A 27034-nucleotide genomic window follows, 5' to 3' on the forward strand; every position below is an offset into this window, starting at 1 on the left:
CAGACGCGTATATGGAGATTTGAAGGAAATCAGCAGGGACAGATGTTGGTTGCAGAAAGTCTGATATAGGTCTGACAGAGATCATCTGGCACAGGTTCAGGGGGAGCAGATAATCTTCCAATGATGCATTGTTGGCATTATCTTAAAGCTTTTGGTTCTAGTTCACATTTGGTGTTGATTTCAGGAGGAACAAAGGCGAAAGGAGAACAGAAGGATCTCTTGGTTGCTGATCTGAATGGTGATTATCAGATGCTGCTAGTGACTTTCATAAGTCTTGGTCTAGTTATTTCGTCTCTATGTCATATATCTCTTTTGTGGTATCTCTTTCATGGTGTCAAGGTCATGTAACGGCCTATTTTGGTTTCCCCACTATGCCTGGGATGATTGATGCAATATGATTGGTTGTCATATGTAAACTTTTGATGTATCCCCACTTGGTTGGGTGGATGAGTCAATTTTTGTATATCCTCACTTAGTTGAGAGATGGATGTATGTATGAGTCTTTGGTGATAGGAAGGTCTTTTATGATGTATAGAGTCATGTTCTTCTTGAAGAACATCTTTTGCAGATCTTGCCTACAGTCAGGAAGAGCATGAACAGCACACTTCAACAGTACAGAGACTTGGCATGTACTCAGGGGGAGCATTGACAGATTGGTACACCTTGGCATATACAAAGGGGGAGATTATTCAGAGATTTCAGCAGGTACTCAGGGGGAGTATGGACAGTGGAATGATTCAGCAAAGGAAGAGAATATCTTGGTCCACCCTTTGCCCTTGATGTCAAAGGGGGAGAGTGATTTGGTATTGTTGCCATCAAGTCCAAAGGGGGAGATTGTTGGCATTATGATGCATGTGTTGTACTTGATGGCAACCCTCTCATATCTCACTTATGTATAACTGGATGAATCTTCAGACGAGATATCAGATGTAACTGATGGAGGATAGCTCAAAGGAATCAGATGATGAATCTTCAGAAGAGATATCAGATGTGACTGATGGAAGAATATCTCACTTATGTATAACTGGATGAATCTTCAGACGAAATATCAGATGTGACTGATGGAGGATAGCTCAAAGGAATCAGATGATGAATCTTCAGAAGAGATATCAGATGTGACTGATGGAGGACAGCTCAAAGGAATCAGATGATAGTTCTAAGTGTGACAAATTAGCTTTGCCATCAAGTCCAAAGGGGGAGATTGTTGGCATTATGAGATAAGTGTTGTCCTTGATGGCAAACCTCACTGATGACAAATCATAGTACAGAAGGTCAGCAGCAAGGAATTGATGATCAGACTATAAGAAGAAGAGAAAGTTCATACACGCAGGTTCGTTAAGCCCAAGTCGCGTGTACACGCTGGTTGGCTTCAGCAAAAGCGCGTGTATGTGGAAAAGTACCTTTGGTCCATGGCGGTTAGTCCTTGGAAGTTGTGCCTATGGTTTCGGACCATTGTGTCTCGACGGGCATGTCGATCCCTAGTTTTGAAGTTGATGGTATTGTGTTACTATGGTTTTGGCTCTTGGTATTGAGCAAGGCCTAAGGCTATATAAGGAGAAGGAAATCATTAGGCAAGTGCATCTGAAATGTCTTGAATATCTGATGAAGCATTAGATCCAGTATGCAGGGTTATGGGTTGATGATGCATTGCTTGATCTGAGCTAAGGAGAGATCTCACCGGTTGATGGAGAACTAGATCTAACGAGAAATCGGGATCAAATGGTTTGAAATGAACTATCTTTATGATGCTTATTCTAGATCTACATACTGACGCATGTATTGTTCTATAAATGTTATGAGTATGACTGATGTCTGGTACAGCTGCAAGTTATGAGAAATTATTTTTAGATCTGTACGCGGGTTGTCTTTGGCAAAAGCGCGTATACACGCGGGTTTGATTCATCGAAGTAGCGTATACATTGTAAAGCTTGATATTTGAAGTTGCAGATGGATCTGATGGTTATTACAGAGTTCTGTGTCTGCTCTGTGTTCTGGTGACTGTTGTTAACAGGGTTCAGTGATTCAGAGTTTGATGATTGTTTTGAGCTTCAATGATAGTTATGGGTCCAGTATGAAAATTGGATGAAAAGTGGCCTTACAGATTATGTGTTGTGCTTCAGTGTATCCAGTCTGAAAATTGATGAAACGTGGTACCTGGAGGTGAGAAGATTGTAGGCAAGCACCTACGTACTAGTATCTAAGCTAGTACAAAAGCTAAAGGAGATCTTTGGAGCATTGTAGCAGGTAGCAGCCTGCGTACTAGTAAATGGATCGGCTAGTACAAGAGCAAGGGGGGTTGTAGCTCCCGTACTGGTATAAGACTGCACCAGTACAAATATTGTAAAAGGATTTTCTTATTAAGAAGAAGATTGAGATGACTTGCAGCAGGTGGTTTTCACCCACATTGGGTTTCCACCTTATATCTTTGTGTTCATGTGTGTGGCTCTTGTGGGATGTTTTGTTCTGTTATTCTGCATCTGTTTACTGTTAATATGCTTAATAATGATCTGATGCATTTACTGAAGATTAAGCTAACTGAATTATAAGATCTCTGGATATACGCGAGTTTCATTAGACACAGTTGCGTGTACACGCGGGTTCACTTAATTGAAGTAGCGTATATGTTTCTGAGTATGAAATTGAAAAGTTTGATTGATCTGATAATACTGATTCACCCCCCCCTCTCAGTATTATTTCCAACATACTTGTCTACCCGGATTGTGAAAGGTTGGAATGCCTTGGGTTGATGGCAGTTACCTGCCCAGAGGGGTTGATGGTACTTGTCTGCCCAGATTTACTCTTCCTAGAATTCTTGAGCTGGTTGGCCAGTGGAATCCCATGTTAGACCTGGTAAGGTCTCTATCAAAGAAACTGTCTGGATGTGAAAATGACTCGGTCTGGTTGTGGAAACCAGTTCCCATGGGTTGGGAATTCTTAGCCTGTTATGGTTCTCATAGCTAAAGAAATGAACGAATCAGCTATATGATATGTTGAAGATGAATTTTACATATAGTTGTGTAAAATATGTTATGCACATTTAACAAGAAATGAGCTTAGTGTTCAATAAGGAGTTATTGGAAAATTTAATTCCTTTATTGTATTATTAATTTTGTGAACATCTTAGTGGGAGCTAAGACAGTTTTTGCTTGATGCAGTGATTGACTGTTTTGATGATTAGAGAGCTAGGTGCTCTTTTGGTACTTTTAGTAGTACTCAGTGGATGCTTTTAGTGAGAATTCGTTCAGTGTGCACGTGAGCAGTGATTTATCATTTGATGATTAGTGTTAGTGCTCTTTAAGTACTTGTAAAAGTACCGTGATTTAGAAATCATCTAGCATTGCACAATTGATTGTTAGTCAAACGTATTTCATTTGACTCAAAATATAGTGACTAATGCGATTGAATCTGTTAGTCATATATTCCAGGAATTACTTACCATGGAGGGTTGAAGAGTTGTCCAACCACTATTAAAATGCTTACGTGAAGGCATTCATGATTTTCAAGAATAGATGGTAAGTAATGGTAAGTTGACATAGGGAATTGTTTATTATGAATGAATAAGGGCCATGTGGTGGCGATTAGAAGTTGCATATTTTTGCAATTACGAATGCTTAAGACTATTGATGCTTATAACTAATGATATTTCTTATGACTATATCATTATTATTTTGTTTGTTGTCATTTCTTAGAATGAAAACTTTGATTTTTAAGAGGAAGGATCACATTTTGTGTGGTTTAGATGGTATATCACGAGTAAAATATCAAGTTCCGATGAAAGAAGAACACCGAGGACGGTGTTCCTGTTAAGGGGGCGAGTATGTAACATCCCTACCGGGTAACTCATCATAATAAACCGTATGAGATATTTACGGGTCGGTTGTAAACCGAAGGTCCGTAGTAACTCAGCATAAAATAACAATTATGAATAGTTACTAGCAGTTTCGGCACTGATTCTTGGTATTCAAAACTGATTCTTGGTATTCTGTTGGGAGCACTAATTCCATGGTGCGGTTATTATTAAAATCGAAAACCTTGTGTTGTGTTGGGGGGGGGGGGGGGGGGGTAGCTTATTCGATATCTCGGGAAAGCACGTTTGCTTCATGGTGAGAAAACTGTACACATAATCACTCGAATTGGGACAAAAGGTTTAACGGCAAGGTAGTCGGATAAGGATAATGCATGCAGCGGAAAAACATGTTGGACCCTGACGCAAGAAGAGGAGAAAAACTGGCTACGTCTGGTGAGGACCAGATAGCCAGGTACTGAGTGCAAATAACTTGCTAACAGACAGTGGTCCTGCAAGAAGCTTGCTCACGGACAGTGGTCCTGCAAGAAGCACGGAGGGGAGATTCGGGTCCAGTAGGACGAATCTCACGGATGGGAGGCAAATTAGAAGCAGATGGGAAGAGGTAATCTCAGCTTCTGAGCGATAAGCAAATTATACGAAAATAAGGTAAGTGTCTTAACCCTGTAGAATGTTTAAAAATTGTGCAATAAGTGGCAGGCTGATATAAAATTTCATGACTGTGTTTATTATTGAAAATTGTGCAGTAAACCGTGGTCTACAGTAGATGTTGTCTGAACTGTATTCTCTATCAAGGAACGAATCGTAGGAAAACAGTATTGCTGTATTATTTACAAAGGGAACAGGTATAAATCAATTAGTTAATTACTGGTATTTACAATTCACTGACATTAGAGAGTTATCCCTAGGAAACAGGGTAACCCTGGGAATGGTAAGCCGAAAAGTTACAGAACTAGATAATATAGAAATGGCATAAACCAGGGAATTCTGTTGTGTTCCCTCTGAGAAGGAAAGGACTGTAAATTATGATATGGGTAATTAATGAGAAGTCCGCAAGAAAAACAAAAATAACCGTTCACCCTTGTTTCCTTTAAAAGAATTGCATATGGAGCGGGTCGGAACCCTGTAGGAGTCAAGAGAACAAACCCTACTGATTCAAACAGGGTGTTAGTTCACTCTACTGGGATGGAACAACGTTGTGTCCACAGAGTTAATCGGCCAAGAAACTGATTATTTGGCAGAGGCAAACGCTAGCTATCAGAGTAGTGGAAACAATTTATTTTTTTTTCCGTTAAGGACTCGTTAGGTAACCGAAACACCGTAAGAGTAATCCCTTCAGAATTCAACGGGGTGAGAATGGCTTGGTTGAAGTTCTGGATATCAATCCATGAGATCTCAAGGGAATATAATCCTGGTGGCCAAAACACGAATTAAACTGTTGGAATGGCTTTAAAACAGCTAACAGCAATAAGAAGCAAATACATTTATAACCAGAATTTTTACATTGTGCGACACCCAGAGACACGTAATGTCCAATTATATTACGCAGAACAGTAATGTTTGTCTGCTCCGTTACGAAAGATCCCAACTAGTATATATAACAACAAGGAGTTAAAAAAATGAAAACCCAGTTCTGTGTATTAAAACAGTAATGCTGTAGGCATACATTGTACTGTATAGTGGTGCTTACTTTTCCTGAACCTAAGGAAACATTTTCTCTAAATACTGAGGCGTACCAAACAAAAAAAAGGAAACAATTGCAGCATGGAGTCGGAATGCTTGCTGTTCGGGTAGATTACACCGAGTAGTCCAATCACAGGACCCTGAGAGCCTCAAACTTGAAATTATATCTCAGTTCATTGCTACCCAGGTCGATACCGAGAACCCTAAGATACTACAGAGAAAGAAGACTGCATGCGTTGATCAAAAACATAAAGACCATCTAACTAGAACAATCGATGCCGAGAGCCAAGGGAAACCTCCGTTGTTTGACCCAGAATCTTCTTCGAGCATGGAAATGCTTACCCGGGACCGAGCAACCAGCTTGCGAGAATTGTTGTTTGGATAGGAACTCCCAGAACCTCGGTCTCATTTCCTTTTTCCTACAACACAGGAAGGAGATTAGAAAAACGAATTTTTAGTAAACCAAACAACTGCAAGAAATATCAGTGCATGATAAGCAACAACAGGAAAGCGATAACCTGGTATAGGGTCGAACCATTCAGATACCAAGGGTGGGTTTGGGCTGCGCAAGAACCCCGCTGACGGTCATTTCTCTGCATGAGGTTCTCGCAGAGCGAAAGAGGGAAACAGTGAGCTGAACCATCGAAAAGATTAAGGCTCGAATGATGCTTAATCTCGATAAGGCGGTGGAGTAGTTCCTGTAATGGGGCCAGGCCGTTGGATCCGGATCCAGCATCCTTAGCCGTTGATGGGGTGGAAAGCCCAAGGTCGCAGATTCCCAGGTCTCACCTGCTGGCCACGTCAATCCGGACAGCATAATAATTATTGCAGCTTGTTAAAGCTTAGTTTTTAAAAAGGTTTTACATTGTAATGTTTACAAGCGGTAGAACCGATTTGTACCCGTAATACACTTGCTGGCAGTCTAAGGTATGCGATATTAATGCATCCGGACCATAATCACATGGGTGAATCAGATACCGAGCCCTCATCAATGTCAAAGGAGACATGTTATTATAAACAAAAAAAACAAAAAAAAACTTGTTTTTACTGCATAGTTAATGGGTTCGGGGTGTTACAATATAACACTTGCATATACCTTTAAAACACATTGTATATACACACATTAAATACCAATTTCAAAATATTCAATATACTACCAACTTTCTTAACCATTTAACTCATCAAAATAATGATGATTTAAGTACATATTAAGAGTTATTTGAAAATGAAAATAAAATTTTAAAATAAGCGAAATTGTCATTTGTTTTTTTAAATATTTAATAAATTAATATTATGTTTAATAGAGAATATTATAAACTATTATATTATAAAATATATAAAATAAGGTTTATATTATTAATAACTAACATAAACTACTTCAACCATAAAAATTAAATGGTTGGTAAATGTAATTAGTCCTCAATCCATGATAAACATTATAAAAGTCTTACATTACTACAACTATTTTACATTATTTTGAAGAAATTAAATCCCTACCATCCACCTAACAATTATGGATAATTAAATTAAAATTCATTTCTAAATTTCATAAATTTAATAAACACATTGAATGTATTTGAAGAGAAAGGACTTTGTCTAAGTCTTTTTACATTTTGATTTCTTGGCCTAAAATTTTGGTGAGATGGTGATATTTTGTTGTTTCATAATGTATTAGTTTAAGTCTTCTACATTTTGGATCTTTTGCATTAATCTAAAATGCAATAGGGATTCCTTACAATCATGATTTTTGGCCCTTTTACGATCATACTTCTAGGTTAATCATTCCTAAAATTCTTTAGGGATATGTTAGAATCACCACTTTGACTTGTGCACCCTTAGATATGGTGTTGAATTCATTCATGCATTCAAAAAATCATTTTAAGAAATGAAAGATCACATTCTCACTCAAAATTATATCATTAGATTCCAACCAAAAATTAAAAAAATGGAGAAGAGTTAGACTTATGCCAAGTACAACTCTATTAAGTTTTGGCTCTTATCTGTCGAAGCCAAATGTTTAATTTGTTTAATATGCAATGCTAAAATGCCTCAAATATTTTTCAAGGTGTTGAATCCAGTTATGTGTTTAGGTATTTTAAATAATGAAAAATTACAATCATACACAAAATTGTATTGCGAAATTTCATCTAAAAATATCAAAACAATAAAAGGGTTAAACTTTTTTCATTACTAGTGAAATCAAATACGTTAAATCTGGCTTAGACCCTAACATGAATATTATTCTATAGGGTTTTGTCTTCGGTTGTAGAATGCATGTTTCCTTGAACCTTGACTATATCTCTATGCTTTACATAGTTAATTCAAAGGCATCTCGTTTGAGACCATTCAATCTCCCAATTTACCAAAAGCTATGTGATGTGGTTATTTCTAAGTTGTCTCGTTGGACACCATTTAATATCCCAATAGGTCAAAATCTATGTGGTAAGCATGTCTTATCCTTTTTTTCTCAGAAATTATTTGCAAAATGTTTTAACATGTGGAATTCATTTCTACTATCTAAAATGGAATCTAAATTATAAAAATTACAATGGTATAAAAAATTTTGTTATCAAATTCTAACTAAAAGCAAATCCAGATGTGCATTTACATTACCTATGTTTAAATTGGCATATAAAAATTGATATATATCGACTGAAACTATACTCCTAAGCCATTGGGTTATGATTTATATTATATAGTGGTGTTGAAATTTGATATATATTTGGAAAGTGAACCTTTCCTATCCCAATTGAAAATGAAAAAAGGAAAAGGAAAAAAATTACCTTTTTTAAAAATTATAATAACATACACGTCTATTCAATCTATTGTACTTTTAGACACATTATTTTTTCGTACTAATGTATGATGAACCTAAAGCATTGCACATGGAATATTCATGAAAACAAATTTGATGATGTATTAATATGTTTAATGATTCTAGTATCGGTTTAGGCTACACGGTCTATTTTAATTGTCAAACTGAGGTTGGTAGACTTGTGAAGCCCTTCATGTTATATAAATAGGAGGCAAGTATTCACACTTATTATAACGGTCTAAAAGAGGTGCATGTGGGTTTGGGATAAAATGAGAGGATCTACTTATCAACATAACATAGTTACGTAGCACTACAATCACCTGGGTTCTCTAAGGATGAGCTCAATGTCATTAGGTGTAAATTATAAAACTCTACAACATTTGATTATGTAGTGTGTATTTCTACAACCCTTGCACATAAGGTAGGACACAAAATCCCTTAAGCCACCGAACTAAGAAAAACCATGCATTCACACATTCTAAAAGCTTCACACAAGCTGAATGCAGAGGATCACACTAGCTGGAAAAATAAAGCCACATGCATACTCACAATGGAAATTAAAAAAAATCCATAAAAAGATAACACAACTATAAATATACTTACAAATTAACAGAGAAGAAATATTGGCATATGATTGTACCTAGAGTGGGCCCCTGTGCAAGGCCATCCTATACCTCTACACTTTTTAATCATTCAACACATGCAAGATACTAAGCTCCAAGATCCATACAAGATAGCAAAATAAAATGTAAGAACTCAAATGATCACACCCATAATAATATGTACCTTACGTAGGAAAAACTATCAGAGTGTCTCCATTGTCTTTGCGCTTCCAAACACTTTATACATATATATATACAAAATTCGTAGGTTCTAAATTTAAACACATAATGGTATGGTTCATTGAGTGAACTAATTAAGAAGACAAATAAAAACTTGTTAAGAACTATCGACTAGTTTCGGTCATTGTTTAAACAAACTTTATTATTCTCTACCTCCAATATCTATTCTTCTACTCAATGGTCCTATAGATTCTCAGAAGAAGTCATATCAAGTGGATATAAATCAACCCAATAGTCTTGTAAACTCTCAGGAACAAGTATATCAGTTAGAGATGCATGCAAGCTTTGGTTGCAACTGACCAAAATATCAGTTGTTGGTCACAATATTAGAGGTGTTAAGTCTATTTTAAATCAATGACCCCTTAAATCTATAACAAACTCTTTGTATGAAAAAATCATATGTAGAGGTGGTTGAACCCACATGCCAAAATATTTAGGAGTCCATGCACAAATTGGACTTATCCATATACCTTTACAAACTTGCTTCTTGTAGATATATATCACAACCACCTGGCATTCATATTAGTCATAACATACTTATGATCTTGGTTGAGGTGTAAGTACCACTGCATCCCAAAGAGAATGTGAAGGTTTCTCTTTCGACATATGGCCAATGATAGATATAATCAAATACCATCTTGTGGACAAGGAATCTCAAATCTTGAGATTAGTTGTTGAATCTTTATTTATCTCACACACACACACACAAGCACACATATATATACCAATCATAATAAGAATATATGTATGCATTTCTATCTAACTATGTGCACCTAAATACTCCTTAAACAATTCTCTTAATCTTTAATTCAAGTGAAAGAGAAAAAGTACTTAGGAAAATGTACACATACATGCCTGTAGTCATGAATACCAAGGTTATAGGTGATCAAGGGTAAAAGATGAAGGATATATATATATATATAGAGAGAGAGATATATGAAAAAACATGAGTGTTTTGATAAGAAGAAGACTTCCATATGGAGGACTCATCATCTCCCCCCGGCCAATTTGGTTGCATGAACCTATGAAACTAAATGTTTCTCAAGTAGTCTAGCATGAATGTCACCCCAATTATAAGTTGGGTGACCAAATTCTCTTGTTTCAGAATACCCTAATTTTTTCCATTTCCATCTAGTTGGATCACTCTTCCTCCTCATCCCACTGAGTTGGAAACTATAAAATCGAATAAGACACCAAATAAGGGGATAATAAAACCAAATTCCTATCCATATTAAATCATGGTTGAGTAATGAATAGGTGTAAAATGCAGCTTGATGAAGAGGTAAACTAAAGTATGGGTACCCCATAGGGTGCCTATCCTGAAGTAGTGTCGATAATCCTTCCCATATATCCTTGGCCACCATAATAGCTTCTAAAGAATAGGTACATGCTAGTTCATTATACTCCATGGTTGCACAATCTTGGTTGTACCTCATGTTTGAATTGTAGAAAGAAAAGGCTTCATTTGACTAGTGCCTTGGTAAAATGGAGACAATTTGATTTTCCACATCAACAGGATGACTTGGATTGTAGTTAGCTTTAGTGACATGGCCTTGTCACTTAGTTAGATCAACAAATTTGAGTTTGTAGGCTTGGAGTAGAGTTTTGCAGGTAGTGATTGCTAATATTTAGCAATATAACTCAATTAACTTAGCTCAAGTCATTAATTGAGTCATTTTAAGGTCAGTTGAATGGTCGAACTTTTGTTAACTCACTGATCTCTTAGTTAGCTAGTCAATCAACTAAAAATAAACCCAGTCATTCATGGAATTCAAATTTCCTAGTTGAGTGGATGGAAAAGGAATATTTGTAGATTTTTTAGCGTATATCGTTTTTGCATTGAGCAGGTGATCAATTCCATTTGGATTTGCGCAAGGAAATAGGGAATTTCCCTATTATTTAGGATCCAATTTCCTCTAGGATTGCCCAAGGAAATAGGAGGTTGGCTAAGACTTGAATTGGCTAAGTGTTGGCAAGAGTAGGTCAGGAAGAAGGAGAATAGTATTCCAGTGCAGGGTGTGCTTTAGAGTTGACATAAGACATTGTAATTGTTTCTCTTTCTCATCTGAATTAACGCAAAGTAGCAGAGGGGTTTTTCCTAGTTGGGTTTGGGCCTGTAAAATCATTGTGTTCCTTGTGTTTCTATGGTTGCATGTTATTGCATGTGTTTCTATTGTGTGTTTTCCTCCTAGCATAATAGTAGAAAAAATTTATGTCTCTTGATTTCAATTCGATTTCATTAACAATAGAGAATTTCTTACAATTTCAACATGGTATCAGAGCCTCGAAAGACTACATAGAAACCTTGTTCCAAATATTCTCTTAGAAAAAATTTGATTTGCAGATTCAATGAAACAATTTTTCTTTCATGTGGGAAAATGTCTTTCAACGGATTGAGATTGGAGTATGCCCTAGAGGGAACCTCAAATTTCATAGCTTGGAAGGAAAGGATGGAAGTTGTACTCAATGGTAATGGAGTGTTGGAATACACCAAAACTAACATTCCAAAACAAGGTGCATCAAATGCACAACAATTAGCCCAAAGGAAGAAGGATACCGCAAATACTGGAGGGTGTGAGGGACCACATAGTCTCGAATTTACATGGTAGGGAAACTCCATTTTCTATATGGAATAACCTCACTGAATTATTCAAAAACAACAGTGATGCCAAGAAATTAGCATTGAGAGATAAACTCAAGAGAATTTGAAATCAAAAAAATGAAACCATTCCACAATACCTCTCCATATTTACTTAGGTTCGATTGAACTTGGAGGAGTAGGCGAAAATGTGCCATCATATGAAATTGTGAGATTAGCACTCCTTGGCCTTTCGAAATCCTAGCACACCTATCAAGATTTAGTGGATGGAAGAGATAAGCTACTAGATTGGGAGAGACTTTGGTCTGATTTTGTGCAAGAGGAGATCATAAGAAACAATAGAGATGGTCTCACATCCATTGTGGATAAAGAAGAAGATTGTGCTCTAGTTGGCAAAGGAAAGAAGTCCAAAGGCATGAAGGCCCAAGGTGAGGAAAATCCAACTAGAACAATGGCAAGAAGAATAACCTCAGCAAAATAAAATGTTTTCACTACCATGAATATGGACACTATGCAACCAAGTGTGCGCACAAGAAATCCAGTAATGAGCCTACGGTAGGAGTAGGAGGAAATGCTCTGGAATCTCAATTTGAGTTAGATTTCACTCTCTTTTCCTACATGGAAAGCACTGTAAGAGGGAGTGAGTGGTACCTAGATTTTTGTGCCTCATATCATATGCCAGGAAACAAGGAATTCTTCGGTAACCTAGAATAGAAGGATCTCAAATTGCACATAGAATTTGGAGATTATGGGAGGTATAATACCAAAGGAATTGGTACTGTCACCTTTAAGTGGGATTCAAGCTCCCATCTTCACTTGAAAAATGTAATGTATGTGCTTAGGCTGAAGATTTTTATTTATTTTTGTAGTTCTATTGTAGGACATGGGTTATGATGTTGTGTTTAGTAGGGGAAAATGTTTCTGAAGCATGTTTCCATTGGACAAGTGAAATAGATTGGAGTTAGAGTGAAAAATATCTACAAGTTAGAGGTAGATTTCAACATGCATGCAAATATACCTTCAAGAGTGAGGTGGGGTGATCTAGAGCCTTAGTCCCAGAGTTGCACATAATTGGGTAGGGTCTTGTTGACGGTGATGGACCCGCCAACATGTCAAGGGGATCTCCCCAGTAAGAAGTCCCAATTAGACCTCAGAGGAGTCCCAATAGTGGGTCGTAAGGTAATGCCTTGACCGTGATGTCGCACAAAGGAAAGTAAGATAACTCTGTCAATAGCAAGGGTGTGACTACTGCAGTGAGTCAAGGAAGGTGTATGAGAGGTTCTAACACATAAGCGGGGAGATAAGGGTGAAGGTGATTTCCAAGTTGAAAGGGATTAGTCCCAACTCGGCTAAGAACACACAACACAAAATGACATAGACAGCTTCCGGCTGAGTAGTCCACTCGGATGCGGTAGTCATAAACTACAAGGTAAGATAACTTGTACAACACTCACGGATCAGTTTGAATGAGTGCAACGGTTGTTACAAAAAGGTTAATGTGAAAGGTATGTTTGGTGTCCGACAGATCAGTCGACAGGGATGGGACAACATTAACATCATATACAACACATTTGCAACAAGATTCATATAATTGCATGTGAATTGGTTCATACACAAATACATAAGTTAAACAACATATATCATTAAGGCAACCGGAGAAGTCCAACTACAATAACAACATATGAATGAAAATGTGTTGGCTCTTTTTATATAAAAGTGTAAGTTCCAATCATACAATACATCCATGTAAACCTGCTAGCCCCATGTTGGGTTGTGGGGGCCTAACCAGGTTCAGCGTTAGCTAGCCAGACAAATCCCTACACTACTGGCCCTTTCGGCATCAGCCCGTGGAGTGCGGACCGAAGTCTCACCCGAAGCAGTATGGGGGAATGCTGGAACCATGTTTCCGCACCCTGAGCTGGTCGTGATGTTGGTTTATTCCTTCTAGTCCTACCTTCACGCAGGTCACTTAGATCTGGGGCTTACTAGACTAGCTCTCTATTCCGCCCTTTAGTACCTCCGCGAAAAGGGATGATTGACCTTTGTGCAGCCCTAACCTGCGGCTCAGGTACTTTCGCACTGCTAGGGCAGTGCACCATGAAGATTCCCAAACTACTCTAAGTGTCTTACTTATCTTATTAAATAATCATAATTATCACCGCGTAAACATATGTTCTTACTTTCGTTCACTTAACCAATGTAATTACATACATTCGCGTATCATATAAACATTATAAATGAAATTCATACATAATACGACAAGATGCATTAACCAGAACAAAGACACAGAATTTGCAGAATACTTCTCGTTATTGATATCTTCAAGTGGTTATAAAATCTATCCACCCTGTGCACACAACTGCAAGGGTCCTCGCACTTAGCTGTGGACTTCTAGCTTAGTTCTTTGCGCACTCAGTTGTAGAGCCTCTACCTATGCTATGACCCAAACTTAGACTTCTTACTTCAGAGCTATGACTATCTTAGTGACTACTGAACTCAGGAAAAACTACTTAGATCTTACTTAGCTCTTTTTATACAATCCCATGGTCTGCGGACCATGGGTAGATCTTTTACAGCTGACTTTACTTTACAAAAATAAGGGCAGACAACCCTTTATGACTCATGACACCTTCGCGCTCCGTGACCACAAAATGTGGAGACTTTACAATTTTATTACAAAATTCGACCCAAAACATGGGCTTTTAGCCCCAAAATTGTCCTTGGGGGATCCCATTCCCAACAGGCCCCCAACACAAACATCGTGACTCGCCCTCAAGTCACTTGACAGGCGCGAAGATCTTGGCGCAAAGACCTTCTAGCTCAACTCATATGACCGCAACCTTAGTTGTGCACTGTGCGATCGCCTGCTTCGCGTCTTCAACCATCTGCTCGGTCACTGCTCCTGAACTGTTGGCCTGAAGCTTTTGCTGAGTTGCTTGCAGAGTTGCAAGCTTTCCTTCAATAGAGCCTATTACCGTGTAAGCCTCATCTAGCCAGGGCTTTAGTCTTGCCTTCATCACTCCTTCCTTGTGCAACGCTGCATTCACGTGTTCCTTTAGCTACTTGGCCTCTTGCAGCTTTGCTAGTCTTTGTGTCAGTGCGACAGTTCGCACTGTGCCCTTGACCTCATCATAGTGCCACTGTAGCTGGTGCGCTTCTGTCTCTAGTCATTGTACATTGGGGTCCTCCTACAAGCTTTTTAGGACCTCAAACTACTGCTCAAAAAGTTGCGTGCAATCTACTACTGCACTGTCCATTGCCGCTACTTCTTTTGTGACAGCGGATGCCCACTACTCCACTTCTGGCGGAGTTGAAGGCTAGGCCTTGAAATATAATTCCATGATTTACAGGTTCAACTCCAACTGAACCCTTGCCATCTCAATACGAGTGTCGTGCACCCCCATAGACAGCTTGCAGATGCGCACCTCGACTGGCTCCTCCTCAGGAATGGCCAACTCTGGGACCATTTGGCATGCCTCCTCGACGACCTACATAATGCGCTTGTTCTAAGTGGTCCCCTCAGGCACAATGGCGATGGCAGAGTCTCAATGTAGTGCCATCTTCTCATTATTGATCCGTTGTTCACTGATCACCTGGAGGGCGCTGTGCTCACGGGCCCTTAGTTCTGCAATCACTCCATCCTGCAAGAGGTGGAGTGCTTCACCAAGGAGCAGTGCCAAATTTAAGCCTATTCCATTTACGACCTTGACAGTGGGCCTGTTAGCCTCATTCTCTGTGGTCAGTGCTCCATCAAGCAGCACTATCGCACTGGAGGCCTTTGCGCGCAGCATCTCAACAGCCTCTAAAGTGCCGATAGCAAGGCTGGTAGACACCATGCTAGCCTGTGATGTGTGGGTCTGCAGCTCCTGTAAACTTGTTTGGATAGCCCCCTAGAGTATCTTTTGTTGCTTCTCAAACTGTTGCTGGGCCTCCGCGGTGACATCCTGCACCGTGTCACAGATGTCGTGGAGATCACCCTCTATTAGTGTGATAGGGTCTAATGATGTCTTGGTAGCCTTTGATTTCTTCTTGGACCCTCCTTTCTCTTGCTCCCTTGGGCACTTGATGCAGGCAGACGTCTCATGTGGGTCTGCACCATGCTATTCAGTCTGCTCATCTGTCTCCTCTTCTGTCTCAGGTGAAGGTGACCTCGCGCCTTTGTCAGAGCCTCTCTCTGTCCCACTTGTCTGCTTCGTTATTTGCTTCATGGCCTCGCACTCCACCTGGGCCTTTTTAGTGGCCTCCTTCTTTCTCTTTTCGGCCAGCTAAGTCATCTTTAGCTTGGCCTCCTCCTTCTTCCTTTGCACGGCAGACTTGCTCCCTCCCACCACCAAGTCTGTTGTAGTGCCCCAGTCTGTCGGCCATTGATCAAGTACTGCATCAATGGCATCATTCGTTGCTAGGTAAGGCAAGTCATACCATTTCTGCACAGGGTCCTTCCATGCCCTGATGGATACAATATGAAAGTTTGCTTTAAATTTCGCATAGCCTTGCAGGTTGGCGTACATCGTAGGTAACAATCGTGGTTTGCAATTGATGGCCATGTGAATGTTCATCTCCATCAAGATCCAGAATATCTTGTTGTCCGTGACTCGCTGAGTGTCCTTGGTCGCCCACAGTGAAGCATACTTCACTGCTTCTTATAGGTTTGGCGCGACCAAAGGGAACTGGCTGTCCTTTGGCAGCTCCCATGCTACCAGCACAATTGACAGCAAGAGTCACGTGTATTGGAACGTCTTGCTGAGCTCCTACACTTCGTGACAGTTTGCTAGGAACTCTCCACAAAGGTAGTCTGACTAGTTGAATTGGACTCCTTTAACACACTGGGCTACTAGCGCGATGATAGGCGTCGACACCTCATCGGTGTGACACTTCCTCATCACTTTCCCTGCTAAGATATATGTAGCTACCTTTACATCAGGGTCGCAGATGCTGGATATAGCATATCTGCGTGGCTTCTTCACCATATTAAACTTTTCTTTCATGGATTCAGCAAGGGCCTACTCACCACCTTTTCCGCCAAATATCATGGCCGGATTCTCTCCTGTGTAAGGCAATCGCGTGATCCTGTGGATCAACCTGTCAGTGATGGGTATTGGCTCCTCCAGCCACAAACAATTGTCATGCACCAAGCACAACAGTTGCTTGATGACCAATACTGTCACGGGGGTGCGGTTGTAGTGCGGCACCCAAAGCAGGTTGAGCAACCCTACCTTGTCTACTCCTTTGAGCCACCTCTACGGATCCAATGCGGTCATTCCGATGTTTTTATCAATGATGTGACACATCAGCTACTCGGTTGCCAGGCGTGGGAACTTCTCGTGATTAGCCAAGTCCTAGTCTTCAAGTTTCGATAGAGGAACCCAGCCCAGGCACGATCCTTCAAAAATAATCTCATCCAATAGCAGGGGGGTTTGCAAGGGGGTCTTGCTCTCATCGATGTCCTTCGGCACCTTGGTTTTAGCCTTGCGCGGAGGGACATACTCAGGAAACCGAGTGATAGGGTTAGCACCCTGGGCTTCAACCTCCTCTACTTCAACTCCCACATCCTCATCATCCATCGGGATGTCTTCGATTTCTTCCTCCTTCGACTCCAAATTTATGGCTTTGCCCTTCTCCTATGCGGTGGGCTTTGGTGGGTTTCTTCTTGGTGATGTGCGTACTAGTATGGCAGGTTGCTTGCCCTTTTTATCCTTCACAGTCTCCTTGGTTGGGGTCAGCTTTGGTCTCGGCATTCTCAGTGATTTACGGACTTCAGCTAGTACCTCAGCAACCTCTGGAGCAGCTACTTTTGCCTCCATCTCAACTTCTGGCACCGATTCCTCTACTTCAGTGTCTATAGCTTCTATGGGTGCTGACATAACACTTTCCAACAGTGTTCGCGACGTCTCTAGTAAGTTTGCAAACGTTGGAGTCGTTTTGAAAGCCTCGAAGAATTCTCGGTTCATGTGTGCCTGAGAGCTCAACAACTCAATTCTCAAAATTCCAAGTGTTTTTTGCTAGAAAGCCACTTGTAATTTATAGGGAATTTTAAATTCAAATTCAACTGTTCCCCCCAAATTTGGTTCATTAATGCCAGATTGGCAGCAGATCTTCAAGGATCCGACTATAAAATTTTGTCTTAAATGTTAGCCACCCGCTCCATTTGGCCACATTTCTACTTTCAAATCATGAATAATGACTTTAATGGTCACTTTCTGGCTGACCTACGTGATTTTTCCCTGGGTAGCGTAGCTCCCTTCGTGTTGCCATGAACCCTATGACACTTCCTTGCTTCGCACAATCCTCCAATCGCGCATCTCCCCAACCCGGGCAGTGTAGTTTATAGTGTCACGCCTCCTTTCAGCTACCTGGAGCACTAAGACTGTGTTGCCTTCATCTAGTCACATGGTTGGACCACCGGTGTATGGCTTCAACTGACTGCCATTCACCTTTCCGGGGAAGGGATCTCCATTCAATTTGACCAACTAAACCACTCCTCCATCAGTAATCTCCTTAATGACATAGGGACCTAACCAGTGCATTCTAAATTTCCCTGGAAACTTATCAAACTTATTGTCATATAACAAAACCAGGTCATTTACCTTAAATGTGTGCAACTTAATGTGTTGATCATGCCATGCTTTTTCGTGCTACTTTTGGACCTGTTGGTGAAATCTAGCTAGAAATCTCTCTTCCTCAAGCTCATCTAGCTGTGCGAGCCTTTCCGCCAGGGATCCGTGATCCGTCATACCCATGAGCGCGGCTATGTGTAGACTAGGCATAATAAATTCCATAGGCATTACCACTTCAACACCATAGACAAGCCTAAAGGGAGTTTGTCTAGTCAACTTCTTGCATGTTGTCCGATAAGCCCATAGTACTATAGGTATGCGTAGGTCCCAATCACTTCACTGAGCATTGCAAACCTTGGTCAACGCATTCTCCAACACTTTATTGAATGCTTCCACTGTGTCAATAGCCTGCGAGTGATAAGGCATGCTCTTGTGGTGATATACCTGAAATTCCTCTGTCAACGCGCTGATCGTCTCATTCAAAAAGTGCGTACCGTGATCACTCAACAATATCTTTGGATAGCCAAATCGCGTCAGTACATACTCAAAGAGGAACTTTGCAATAGTTGTGCCTGTGCAATCCTTCACAGACTGTGCCTCCTCCCAACGAGTCAAATATTTCGTCGCGATGATAATGTACCTCGCTCCTGTCTTTCCTTGGGGCTGAATGGGTCCCACAAAATCTATCACTCATTTCTCAAAGGGTTGTAACATCATCTGTGGATTCAGAGGCATCTCATCCCTCTATGGTGGCCTACCAGTCCTTTGACACACATCACACGCTTTGCAGTAAGCTTTTGAATCCTGATGGAGGGTTGGCCACCACAACCCTGCGCGTACAATCTTCTGCGTGGTCACTCTTCCTACATAATGTCCTCCCGTGGTGCCCCCATGAGCATTTGCGAGGATGTTGCTTCTTTCAAACTTGAGTACATATCATTGCAATATCTCATCAGACCCCATTTTGTACATATGCCCAACAATGACAGAAAAATATTCCGTGTGCACCACTAACTCCTTCTGCTAGATGGTGTATCCCTCTGGGGTAGTTCATGTCGTCAGGAAGTGTATTATATCCTCAAAATGACCATCCATGACACGCACTGTAAATAGCTGCGCGTCAGGTAGTCCTTCTAAATTAGTGGGCTCCTCCCCTGTTTTGATGCGCGAAATATGGTCATGACCCGCATTCGGTCGTCTAGGCTTCACAATAACTTCAAAATCATATTCCTGGAACAATAACAACCATCTGCAGATTCTCCTCCCCAACACAGGCTTATTGACTAGGTATTTTAGAACGGAGTGGTCCGTATACATCTTAAAGTGGCCTCCCAATAAGTAGTGCCTAAAATTTTGGAGCGCATATACCATAGCTAACCCTTCACGCTCGGTGGTGGAATAGTTATTCTTCGCCTTAGATAACCTTTTGCTTGCAAACGCGATAGGATGGTCCAAGTCTCCTCTGCCAACCTATGTCAGTACTGCTCCCAGCTCTATACACGACACATCAACATGTACATGAAACTCCTTCTTCCAATCCGAGAAGACTAAAATCGGCACGATGACCGTCTTTTCTTTCAATACATCCAAGCTCTTCTTACAGTCCTCATTCCAGCAGAATGTGACATCCTTCTTTAACAACTTATCCATAGGCGTGGTGATTTGGGCATAGCCTTTGATGAACTTTCGATAATATCCTGTGTGTCCTAGGGTAGCGCACAATGTTTCACACTCCTTGACACTTCCAAATTTAGTATCACCACAATCTTCGCGGGGTCTACCATCAATCCCTGCTTGCAAACCACATGACCTAGTAGGGTCCCAAAAGGAACACAAAATAGGCACTTCTTGAAATTGAGTGCGATCTGGTATCTTCGACAAGTATCCAGCATTAGGCATAAACTGGTGACATGGAATTTCACCAGTCCAAACACAGTCCAATCATCAAAGTATACTTCTAGGAACTTATGAATAAATTCCTTGAACGCAGCAATGACTACGCGCGAGAAAATCATAGGCGCATTCTTCAACCCAAACAGAATTACAGTGTACTGGAAACACCCCCACTCAGTTCCGAAGGTTGTCTTGCTACTATCCTCTGACACAATTTTGATCTGGTGGTACCTTGAGAACCCATTAGTGAAGGAATATGCTTCCTAGCCACCTACATTGTCCAACACTTCATCAATGAACGGAGTCGGGAAAGGATCATGTACACAAGCGTCATTCAGCTTTCTGAGATCCATGCATATCCTTATTTCATCCTTTTGCTTCTTCTCCTGTACCACCATTGGGCTTACCCAGTCATATTCTTACACAGGCTCAATGATGCCTGCTACGAGCATCTTGTCTAGCTCTAATCAGACCTTCTCCTTATAGTTCGGATTGAGACGGTAAGGTCTTTGCTTAATCAGATTCACGTCGGGATTTAATGTGATCTTTATAACACCTAGGTCCCCGATTATCCCTTTTAGATCCGTAAACTTGGTAGGGAATAAATCCTAGTATTCGTGGAGAGATTCAGCAACCTGATCTGCCGTCGTGTCGTCCTAGTAATCTCCAATCTTTGTGAATTTGGGCTCTGCCTCTGTACCAATGTTTACCTATTTCGTTTTCAGCGGCACGGTTATATCAGGATTCTCAATCTGCGGACCTTCAACCTCAGGGTGACATTCTGTTTTAGGGATGTTAATCTTTCGTGGATCCTCATCCTCTTCTTCAACAGTCACGTTATAACATTCCAACGTGTGACTCAACTGAGTAGTCCAATCAGGCTGAATTAAGTCCAAAGGATCCTGCGGTATCCTAAATATTGCTGCTTTCACCTCTTGTAGCGCCTCATCAATATAGTCAAACCTATCTTCAAAGCTGAATGTAATTGTGAATCCTTTGCACAAAATATCCCATTCACATGTACCATGGAAAATCGTTGTTCTACATACCAGTTCATCGGGATGACATCCAGGGTGTGACAGAACAAGTGCACCCATTCAGGTTGGGGCTTCTCTCCATAAGCCTGAGTCCATTTGGCTAAGTACATGTGCGGATCATCTTGCCCATCATACTTGTCTGTTATTTGTACCTTCAGCTTCCCAAAATGTGTTCTCATCATCCTCCTACATTCGTGCCAATCATCAAAGCTTCCCTTATGCGTACCCCGCCATCTTGCGGGTGTAGCGTGTAGTGCCGAGTCCAACGCCTGAAAGCGTTGCTTTTCTGGTACCTCCCTCTCAAATGCATCCAAAAAGATATCTACATCCTTCAGGCCATCATAAGTGGGCAGATTTCTTACCTCTGGCAACACACAACTTAATGATCAGATCATCATGTTACAGCTCAGTGTAGTTACCTCATGTAATTGACTCTGTCGGCACTCTAATTCTTCGTCAGAGTCCCAGGTGCAGGAAATCTCGCGATCCCATGTTATTCATCCATCTTCTATTGGGTTCACTCAATCTTGGTCTCGCGCTATTATCTTATAGATACAGACCAGATCGCCATCGCTCTCATAATTGTGGACTAGCTCAGTATAGCACGATCCATCAGCAAGATCTAGGGGTCCTATTCCGCTGAGTGATTTCTTCTCAAATATCATCTTTTGCTTCTTTAGGTTGATTACCCCATTCATATCAATAGCCCAATCAATTCCAAGGAGCACAGGATAGGGGTTTCTATCATCCACAATTTCTATTACTTCAAAATCAGCTAGTGCACTCGCACCTTCAATATCTACAGTCACCCCTTATAGCTGCTCCTTGGGGATGATCTTCTGTTGATTCGCCATCCTTAGCTGAATTAGAGACCATTGTAGCGCGGGTCTCCCCATCTGTTCCCAAGTCTACTTCGGTAGGACATTCGCGTCTGACACCAGGTCCAAAATAACCTGATCCATTTCATACTCTCCTATCTGTGCAGTCAGCCTCATCTCCCATCCCATCCTTGTTTTATGCTTACCAATCTTTCATACTATGCACAGCTCACCTGGAGTGTTTCCGGTGCATCTGTTTATGAGCTCCTGTAACCCCTTCACAACCTTACTATTGCGCAGTAACTTCATGCAGGTCTCTAGGAAAGTTGTAAGCATAGAAGGGTCCATCTCCTGATCAGGCTTATCCTTGCTCCCTGAGGTGGAGGCCTCAGTGAAGCTCTTCTCCGCTTCCATGAATGTTTCACGTGCGCACTCCAAATCGAATTTAGCCTCCTTCGCCAGAGCTTTGCGAATCCATGTACTGTCTTCGGACTGTTTCCCCTTGTCATCTCCTGTTGTGATTCTATTTCAGAGTACTATATTCACGTTTAGCTCCTCTTCACGTGACTCAGATCTCATCATTTGCAAGTCCTGAGTTGGCTGAGGTGGTAGCGCCCCTTTGTCATGTATCCTTGCTATCAGCGTAGGACAACCTTTTGTTTCATGATCAAATAGAGTGCAATACTTGTATGACAGATGTGTTGGGTTAGTGTAATCGTGGGCATAATGTCATGGTCCTTCACAATTGTAACAGATAAGTTATCCCTGACCTCTACCAGGTCCTCCTTCGCCTCGTCCTCATCTGTGCCCCTGAAAGCCTATCTGCGCCATCCCCGTGCTCTAGTCAGGGGGTCGTGTTTCTGCGTGAAACCTATAGGAAGGAGTTCTATCCATCATTAATTGATAACTTCTGCAATTATGCTCATCATGCCCTACTGACCTACAAAAGTTGCAGAACTGTTGTTGCTGTGTCTGTATAAAATTCTACAACAAATGACAGTTATCTATGGCATGTTTTCCTGCTACCTGAAATATAGGGAACCACAATGCAGTCCCCACGCTGTTGGGTTGTGTTATATTCTTTCCACGACTAGTGCCCCGGGAATTTTTTTTTTGGACCCTATATTAGGTTGGGCGGACCTACCTATGGTTTTCAGTCCATGGTTTTGGACGCGATGGTTTTTGGTCCATGGTTTTGGATGCTTCGGCATGTATAAATATGTATTGTAACATTGAAAGGAACATAATGAAAAATCAAGCTGGAAGTCCCGGTTTTGGGATCCAAGGGAAAATATCTATGTATATGTGTTTGATGTGTTATGCTCTAGCATTGTTTATTTTATGTGTTTTAGAATTCGTATACAGGTAATTTCTGTACGAGGTTCAAACTTGCGTTTGGTATCGGAGTTGTTTTGGCTTCAAGGGGACACCTTTGTTGCTGAGGGGTTTGGCTCGGGCCTGTGGTAGACACTATTTAGTGGGAGATCTGCGAGATTGATTCTGGTGTTGAAAGAAGATGGCGAGCAGTGGAAAGATAGATATCGAGAAATTTAATGGTCAGAGTTTTGAGTTGTGGAAACTCAATATGGAGGATCTGTTGGTGGATAAAGATCAGTGTATCACAACAGATCCAGGTACTAAACCAATGGGAGTGTTCGAAGAAGAATGGAAGAAGTTAGATCGGAAGGCAAAGTGCACAATACGATTGTGTGTCTCAGATTCAATATTGTTGAATGTATCAGGGGAAGCTACAGCGAAGGCTTTGTGGGACAAGTTAGGGACTTTGTACCAATCTAAGTCTCTGGTGAATAAACTATTCCTACAGAAAACGCTGTATAACTTGAGGATGAAAGATAGAGACTCAGTGACAGAGCATCTGAATGCGTTTAATACTGTGGTAAGTCACTTATCATCTATTGATATCAAAATTTCAGATGAAGATAAGTGCATCAATTTGTTGTGTTCTCTACCAAATTCGTGGGATAGTCTGGTTATTGCAATAGGTAGCTATGCAACTACCTTGCAATTTGATGAAACAGAGGAGATGAGACGGAAAAATATGGAGAGCTAGAATGGTGATGCCTTGTCTGTACGAGGATGGTCCCAGAACAGAAACAAAAATAAGTCATCGAGTGGGAGATCTAAATCTAGAGGGAGATCTAAATCTCCAGGAAAACCTGTAAAGGTGGTGTGCTAGAAATGCGGAAAGGAAGGGCACTACAAAAGGGACTGTAAATCTAAAGCTCTTGACAAAGGAAAGGGATCTCATAATGCTTCTTCTGTAGAGGCGAAAACCACCTCAAATGAAGGTGGGGATGTGTACTTGGCTTCTTCAAGTACACATGTAGATCATGAGGCATGGTTGATTAACTCAGGTGCATCCTTTCACTTCACTCCCCATAGAGAGTGGTTCTGCGAATATGATAAATATGATGGTGGTGATGTCTTCTTGGGGGATGACAGGAAGGCTAGAATCGTTGGTCGTGAAAAAGTAAAGTTGAAGTTGCAAGGTGGAAGGGTTAGAACACTTCCGGGTGTTTTGCATATTCCTGCATTAGCCAAAAATCTTATTTCTGTAAGCAAGCTAGATGATGCAGGTGTAAAAATAGTGTTCGAGAAGGATACCTGCAAGATGGTTCAGGGAGCACTGGTATTGATGTGGGGAGTTTGGATTGGAACTCTGTACAAGCTGCAAGGTAGCACTGTTTTTGATGGGTGCAACAGTTCTGTGGTTCCTGAAAGTGGAGTAGAAAATCTAGTGGTCTCTGGAGAGACGACCATGTTGTGGCATCAAAGGCTTGGACATATTAGAGAGAAGGGCCTTCGAATACTTCATGGTAAGGGTATGAGTAATAGCTCTCTGGATTTCTATTTTTATGAAAATTGTGTATATGAGAAGTAGAATCGAGTGAGTTTCCCCTCTGGTGGTAAGAGGGTGAAACAGATACTAGAGCTTGTGCACAGTGATGTGTTTGGACATGTGAAGGTTCCATCACTGGGTAAGTCTGTGTACTATGTATCATTTATAGATGACTTCTCAAGGAATACATGGATATATTTCCTTAAGAATAAATCTGAAGTCTTTGACAAGTTAAAGAATTTAAGGCTTTGGTGGAAAACCAAACAGAGAAGAAGATAAAGGTGCTGAGGACAGATAACGGTGAAGATTTTTGTAGTAATGAATTTGAAGAATTCTGTAAGAAGTGTGGTATAGCACAAACGAAGACTACTCCATATACACATCAGCAAAATGGATTTGCAGAAAGAATGAACAAGACATTGATGGAAAGGGCAAGAAGCATGCTCAGTGGTGCTGAGTTAGGACATGAATTCTGGGCAGAAGCAGTGGAGACAGCATGTTCACTGGTCAACAAATCACCTTCATCAGTGTTGGAGGATAAGACTCTACAAGAGGTATGGACTGGTAAGAAATCCTCTCTTTCACATCTAAGGGTACTTGGATGTGATGCATATGTACATGTTCCAAAGGAGAAATGAACCAAGTTGGATAGTAAATATGAAAAGTGCATCTTTATTGGGTATAATGATGGTTTAAAGGGTTATACGCTTTGGAACCCAGCAACAAGGAAGGTTGTGTACAACCGAGATGTGGTGTTTAGAGAGGTGAAAGATGTTATTAAACATGAAGTCCAACCAAAATAACCTGAGAAGATAGAGTTTGAGCTAAAGGAGGAAGAACCATACTCTATAGCAGAGGAGGAATCAGAAGATGAAGAGCCACAAACTCCGGGCGTAAGAAGATCAGTTCGAGAAAGAAGGCAGCCAGAAAGGTATAGTCCATCTATTTTCTGTTCAAATTTTGCTTTATCTATCACTGATGATGATCCCAGAACTATGAAGGAAGCAGTAGATTCGGAGGATGGAAAACTCTGGAAAGAGGCCATGGTTGATGAAATGGCATCTTTGCACAAAAATGAGGCTTGGGATCTGGTGGAGTTGTCGGCTGGATGGAAACCCATTGGTAGTAAATGGGTTTTCAAGAAGAAGAAAAATGCAGAAGGAAAGGTGGAGAAATACAAAGCTCGGTCGGTAGCAAAAGGTTATTCCCAGGTGCCACGAATTGATTTTGGTGATATTTTTTCTCCTGTTGCCAAGGTAACTTCTATTAGATTACTTTTATCTGTTGCTTCTACTTTTGATTTTGAGGTAGAACAGATGGATGTGAAGACAACATTTCTTCACGGAGATCTGGAAGAGGAGATCTACATGAACCAACCTGAAGGATTTGCGGTGAAGGGTAAGAAAGAACTAGTATGCAAGTTAAAGAAGTCTCTGTATGGGTTAAAATAGTCACCAAGGATGTAGTATCAGAAACCTGATACATTTATACGGGGACTTGGCTTCACTAGAAGCAAAGCAGATCACTCTGTGTATTTTAAATTAAATGGTGACCGTGTTATTTATCTAGTCTTGTATGTGGATGATATGTTGTTGGTTGGAAATGACAAAGAAATTATCCAGGATTTGAAGACCCAATTTCCCTCCAAATTCGACATGAAAGATCTTGGTGCTGCAAACTATATTTTGGGCATGGAAATTAAAAGAGATCGAGCAAAGAGGAAGCTCTGTTTAAACCAGAGGAAGTATGTTGAGACAATATTGTAGAGGTTTAATATGCAAGATAGTAAACCAGTGAAGGTTCCTATTCCTGTAGGTGTAAATTTATCTGCTGAACAGTGTCCCAAGGCACAAGAAGAGGAAGAGGACATGTCCCGTGTTACATATGCAAGTGCAGTTGATAGCTTGATGTATGCGATGGTCTATACTAGACCAGACATTACACATGATGTGGGAGTATTGAGTAGGTTTATGTCAAAACCAGGGAAGGAACACTGGACAACAGTGAAACGGGTTTTCAGGTATTTGCGTGGCACTAGTGATTATGGTTTGTGCTACCAAGGAAGACCAGGATTGGACAGAGTGTTGGATATTCATGGCTTTGTTGATGCAGACTGGGCTGGAGATTT

This window comes from Pinus tabuliformis, chromosome 6 (assembly GCF_031772625.1).
Source record: "Pinus tabuliformis cultivar Carrire ecotype Pingquan chromosome 6, CPIR1, whole genome shotgun sequence".
Taxonomy (NCBI): Eukaryota; Viridiplantae; Streptophyta; class Pinopsida; order Pinales; family Pinaceae; genus Pinus; species Pinus tabuliformis.